This window comes from Tachypleus tridentatus, chromosome 4, assembly GCF_004210375.1.
Source record: "Tachypleus tridentatus isolate NWPU-2018 chromosome 4, ASM421037v1, whole genome shotgun sequence".
Lineage (NCBI taxonomy): Eukaryota > Metazoa > Arthropoda > Merostomata > Xiphosura > Limulidae > Tachypleus > Tachypleus tridentatus.
In genome coordinates this window covers 28459135-28465918 of record NC_134828.1, presented here as the reverse complement: position 1 = coordinate 28465918, position 6784 = coordinate 28459135, and positions in this window count along the sequence as shown.

The window sequence follows — 6784 nt, the reverse complement described above, 5'->3', positions numbered from 1 at the left end:
TCACTTAGCATGTCAGTGACTTAATGTCTATGTATGATCTCTATATGATGTACAAAGGTCACCTAGCATGTCAGTGACTTAATGTTTATGTATGATCTCTATATGCTGTATAAAGGTCACCTAGCATGTTAGTAACTTAATGTTTATGTATGATCTCTATATGATGTATAAAGGTCACCTAGCATGTCAGTGACTTAATGTTTATGTATGATCTCTATATGCTGTATAAAGGTCACCTAGCATGTTAGTAACTTAATGTTTATGTATGATCTCTATATGATGTACAAAGGTCACCTAGCATGTTAATAACTTAATGTTTATGTATGATCTCTATATGATGTACAAAGGTCACCTAGCATGTCAGTGGCTTAATGTTTATGTATGATCTCTATATGATGTATAAAGGTCACCTAGCATGTTAGTGACTTAATGTTTATGTATGATCTCTATATGATGTACAAAGGTCACCTAGCATGTCAGTGACTTAATGTTTATGTATGATCTCTATATGATGTATAAAGGTCACCTAGCATGTTAGTGACTTAATGTTGATATATGATGTATGTTTAACGTATAAAGGTCACTGACATGTATAATATTAAAAGTCAGCTTGTGTGTCAACTACTTAATACGTTTGCTGCCACATAATAAATTAAATATAAATAACATTAAACATTGAAAAGATTCCGGGAAGCAGTCACAATGTTCCAAACTCATATGAACAAGAGAAATTTGGCTTTGAAACATGTGTCACGCGGTGCATAACTAAAAGTCGGTTATAACCCACCGGTGGGACACATGGAAGCCAAGGTGTTTATGTTTACGCATGATGTCTATATATAATGTCTAACGGTCTCCTTGTATGTCAATAACTTAAGGTTTATATGTGGCGTATGTGTTCATGGTCTCACTGTCATAATTACGTCAACCAAGACCTGGCGTCTTTCGTTATTGATTTATCTGATCTCATGCTCGTAATGTCTGCTAATTTTAAGTAAAAACTAATTTTGTCTTGTTTCAATAAGCTGCGAAGTCATTTCGAAAATGAACTTTAACTTCAGTCATGTGATAGAAATGTGTTATTACTTAATTAGGGTTATGTATTCATACAGTTGTAGAGCCTAGTAGACATAACGAAGTGCATTCTGTAATACAAAGCCTTTTCTTAATGTAATTAATTTCCTAGTAATACGAACTATTTATAATTCACTACGCACTTCGTAACCACAACATTGAATCTAATGTTTCTTCTACATGTGTTTAAGTAACATGATACTGTATTTGAGAACAGTAAATACTATATACCATTCTAAAATTTCTCTATAAATATCACCTAGTAATAATACTGCCGTGCCATCTATTGACGTTTTCCTAAAACAGTATAATATATAAATCACTTCTTTTAAATGCAGCATGATTGAACCCGAAATGATTTAAATTCACTTGAAAAACAAAGTGTTAACACGTCTAATAGGGTGCACAAAAACCTTATCATAGGTTAAAAGAGGATTTCCCTCCCTTGGGGGTAGTCAGCGGTAAGCTCGTTAAAATCCCCACACGGAAGTCGTGTAATATTAAAAAATAAAAAATGGAAGGGAACGAATTAAGAAAAAAATGCGTGACCGCTGAAGTAAATCATGGAAAAAACAATTGGGCAAAATAAGGTACAGTAAGGCGACAAATCGTTCTCGTACAAAATTCAATCGGGCGACAAAATTCACTAAAACGACAGATTTGCAGTTAAAGCGATATATTGTTTAAATTCGTGAAGCCAGAGAGAGATATGTTTCAGTAGGTAGAGCGACACATTGTTTACATACAGAATGTACCAGGACGACACATTGTTTACATACAGAATGTACCAGGACGACACATTGTTTACATACAGAATGTACTAGGACGACACATTGTTTACATACAGAATGTACTAGGACGACACATTGTTTACATACAGAATGTACTAGGACGACACATTATTTACATACAGAATGTACTAGGACGACATATTGTTTACATACAGAATGTACTAGGACGACACATTGTTTACATACAGAATGTACTAGGACGACACATTATTTACATACAGAATGTACTAGGACGACATATTGTTTACATACAGAATGTACTAGGACGACACATTGTTTACATACAGAATGTACTAGGACGACACATTGTTTACATACAGAATGTACTAGGACAGTGATGGCGAACCTATGGCACGCAAGGCCACGATTGCTGGCACGTGATAGGATTCCCGCATCTTTGCCAAGAAGTATGTAGCGAGCTAGGTAATTATGAGAGGTGGCATGACCAGAGAGCACTAGGGTTCAAGTACTTCGATTTTCAGGGCCTCCTCGTGGTCCAGAGGAGGCAATGCACGTAAGTGTAGCTAACACTAGAACTAGGGATATTCCCGGTACGATCGATGAGAAGGATTGGATATCGGTAAAGCCTGGGAAATCGTTGTTCCCAGTTTAATGCGCCTTAACGTCAGCCCTTGTCTCTACTTCGGGTTAGATTAATACTATAATATATCCCAGGGATATATTAGGGATATTATCCCTACAGGTTGCATGTCGAACCTTTTGAACGACGGGGGTGGCATCGTAAGTCATTACATCTATTCGTATTGGTCTTCAACCAATATGAATAAATAATTATATCGGTTACTTATTATTCTGCAGTCATGAAGAATTAACAAAAAAAAAAACTTGTCATAAATCATTCTTTGTAATTTTATTGAAAATTTGAATATAATACAAGCTAAATGCAGCTAAAAATGCAAAACATTATAAACTATTGATTAACTTGAGAATATTGTTCAACCAATCGTGTTTAGTTTTAAATTTTGCACTCCACATTATCATGGCATTAAAAAAGCTACATTAACGAAACGGGCCAATTTAATTTGTTTAAATATTTAACTGTTCTTTGTTTAAGTAAACTTTTAAAAGTTTGTTTCATTAAACTTTACTTTTGTGTGTTTAAGTTATACCAAAAATGAATGCAAAAAAGGCAAAGCTAATGGATAGTGGACGATTATTTCAAGAAAATTGGACAAAATTATATGGAACCATTGAACGCAACGGAAAAGCGTTATGTATTTTATGTGGTGAAAGTGTTGTGTGTCGTTCTTCAAGTGTCAAACGGCATTTTGAAACCAACCACAAAAGTGTTGCTGAACTTGATGAAACAGAAAAGGAGGAATTTCTTGCAAACGAACTGAGGAAATATCATTCTCAATGTCTTAATCTTGGAAACTTTCTTTCTAAACCTAATCATTTGACGAAGGCCAGCTTTCAAATTTCATTATGTATCGCTAAACATGGTAAGTCTCTATCTGATGGAGATTTCATAAAAACGACTATGTTAGCTGGAAGTGATTCCCTTTTTAGTGATTTTTCAAATAAACGTGAAATTTTACAACGAATCTGTGAGGTACCACTTAGCAGAAATACCGTGAAAGATCGTATCTTACGTATGGCAAATGATGTCAATCAACAACTCAGTACTGATTTACAAAAGGCTTCTTGTTACTCCATGTGTTTGGATGAGAGTACGGATATAAATAATCATGCAAGGTTAGCAGTAATTTTGCGTTATGCTGTTGGTGACTCCATGAGGGAAGAATTGGTGAAACTGATTTCTTTACCCGGAAGAACACAAGGAGTAGATATTTACAATGCTGTGATGGAATGTTTTTTGACACAAAGTATTAAGCACGAAAAGACAGTTTCGATCACTAGTGATGGAGCACCATGTATGGTTGGGTCAACATCTGGTTTCATAAAGTTGTTTGAGAACAAAATAAAACATCAAGTCATCCAGTTTCATTGTATTATACATCAAGAAGCTCTTTGTGCAAAAGAAAGTAGCAAAAAAATTAGATGATATACTCAAAGATGTTACAAAAATGGTGAATTACATTATGACTCGTGCGCTTCATTTTCGTCAGTTTCAAACACTTCTTGATGAGGTTCAAGCACAATATAGTACTTTAATTATGTATAACAATATCCGATGGTTGAGCAGAGGACGTTTTCTGGAAAGGTTTATTGCTTGCTTGAACGAAATTAGATTTTCTATGCATGAAAAAGGACAAGACTTTCCACAGCTCACTGATGTGGCTTGGCTAAATTACCTCATGTTCTTTACAGACTTTATATCACACTTCAATGCACTGAACACAAAACTACAAGGAGTAGGAAAAACAGCAGAAAGAATGTTCTGTGATATAAAGGCATTTGAGAGAAAATTGCAAGTTTTTGGAAAAGACATCGAAGGTGGGGAACTCAAATATTTTCCAAATCTGAAGATCCATTTAGAAAACTCGACAACATTTGCGGGCTGTTCCTTAAGCAAACAGGAAATCTCCAAAGAATTTTCAAGCATTATCGCGGTAGCGAAGGAGAATTTTAGTAACAGATTTATGCATTTTCGAAAGATAGAGAAAACTTTGTATTTTCTTATCTTTCCCGATATAACTGAATTTGAAGATCTCGATCTTTCCTGTTTACACTGGTTGGGTTTGAAAACTCTAGAAATGGAGCTGGTAGAATTTCAGGAAAACTATACTTGAACTAATAAATTCTGTGCCCTGCGTAAAACACTTGAGAAAATAGAGTGTGGAGGGATCTTGGAAGAAAACGTTGCAAAGAGTTGTGAAAATGAAATTCTTAAAGTGTGGAATTCTTTGCCAATTAATTTTAAGTCAATGAAATTACTTGGAATAGCTCTTCTTACTTTGTTTGGATCATCTTACTCTTGTGAGCAGCTGTTTTCAGCTTTGAATTTCATCAAATCAGACAGAAGAAACAAGCTTACAGATGAACTGAGTGCTGCATGTGTTGCGCTCAAATCAACAAAATATAAACCATTAATTAACAAGTTATCCGAGTGTTCACAACAGCAGAGATCGCATTGATTTAATAAAATTCAAGACAAAACATACAAATTTTAAGTCAAGGCTATTTATTAGTTTTATTGAAACTTTTGTAATTCGACTTTTTTTTAAATAAAGATACTCATCAAAGAGTCGGTTTTTTATTGGAAAGTAACTGTCATTTTCATGAAAATCCTGGCACGTTCGGATAGACAAAATAATTTTGGATCACAATTGAGGCACGCAATCTCTAAAAGGTTCGCCATCACTGTACTAGGACGACACATTGCTTACGTGATACTTCTGTGTGTGTGTGAGACATAACAAGTATCTCAGATTCTCCTCCAGTACACAAAATACAAGTGGACAGAGGTTCTTGTTTCAAGCTAAGTGCCTTCACCTATTTATCTATCTGGTAGTTCAATTTAAATCCTTATATTCTAATATAAACCAAAGTGAAAGGTCAAACGACGGAAAACCGATACTCTCGTGAACTGAAGAAAGATGTGAATCTGGACATGAGCCAGAAGAAAGGTCACGTGATCATTGCCGCCTCACTGATTGATTCTCGTAACGCCGTTTGTTGGAAATAGACCGTTTCGTTCTGGTGACCGAAAGGAACTGTTGTCTATCAAGTAATGAAGATCAAATATTTAGTGCGTTATCATTAGGGTGTAAAAATAAACCAACATTTAAGGGGTTATACATCATAACGTCACTTCTCTGATCCAAATCCTAACTTGTATAAGTTTTTATTATCTACCTGACCTAGATCCAAACTTGTATAAGGGGCCCGGCATGGCCAAGCGTGTTCGACTCGTAATCCAAGGGTCACGGGTTCGAATTCCTGTCGCACCAAACATGCTCGCCCTCCCAGCCATGGAGGCGTTATAAAGTTACGACCAATTCCACTATTCGTTGGCAAAAGAGTAGCCCAAGAGTTGGCGGTGGGTGGTAATGACTAGCTGCCTTCCTTCTAGTTTTACAGTGCTAAATTAGGGACGGCTAGCGCAGAAAGCCCTCAAGTAGCTTTGCGCGAAATTAAAAAAGAACAAAAGCAAAACAAACTTGTATAAGATATTATTATCTACCTGATCCAATTCTGAACTTGTATAAGTTATTATTACATGTCGTGTGAGCCGACAAAGTGTTACGTATGGCAGATAGTTTTATTATATCTATAGAGCATATGTTACGTATGGTAGATGGTTTTATGATTTGAGTAGATCGGGTGTTATTTACAGTAGACTATAGGTGTTAGCATCATTTACTAACATTGTAGTTTGTTTTGTTTGTTTGTTTTTTGAATTTCGCGCAAAGCTACACAAGGGTTATCTGCGCTAGCCGTCCCTAATTTAGCATTGTAAAACTAGAGGGAATGCAGTAGTCATCACCACCCACCTCCAACTCTTGGGCTACTCTTTTGCCAACGAATAGTGGGATTGATTGTTACGTTATAACGCTCCCACAGCTTAAAATGCGAGCATACTTGGTGGACAGGGATTCGATCTGTTTCTTCATGTGAAATGGTACGTAAGTAAATCAATGCTTTGTTGTCTCTTTTTTTTTTTTTTTAGGGGTGGGGCTAGATTTACCTAAAACGTCGGGACGTTCTACTAGTTGCACACCCTAATATATATGATATTTGTAATTGTGGTACACTCATGATATTTTTGTTCTTTCTTTCACTTGCCCTGTATTATTCTACGAACAATTTGTTTATATTAAATCAAGAAAAGTTTGTGCTAAGTATTGACTTCTGACACATTGAATAGAGTGTTGTTACCTAATGACCTAAGATGTATAATAATATTTTCTGTTTATAGATAGCGCCACCATGCAGAAAACATACATTTATTTACTTCAAAATAATTTGTTAGATTTATATCTTGTTCTATTCAC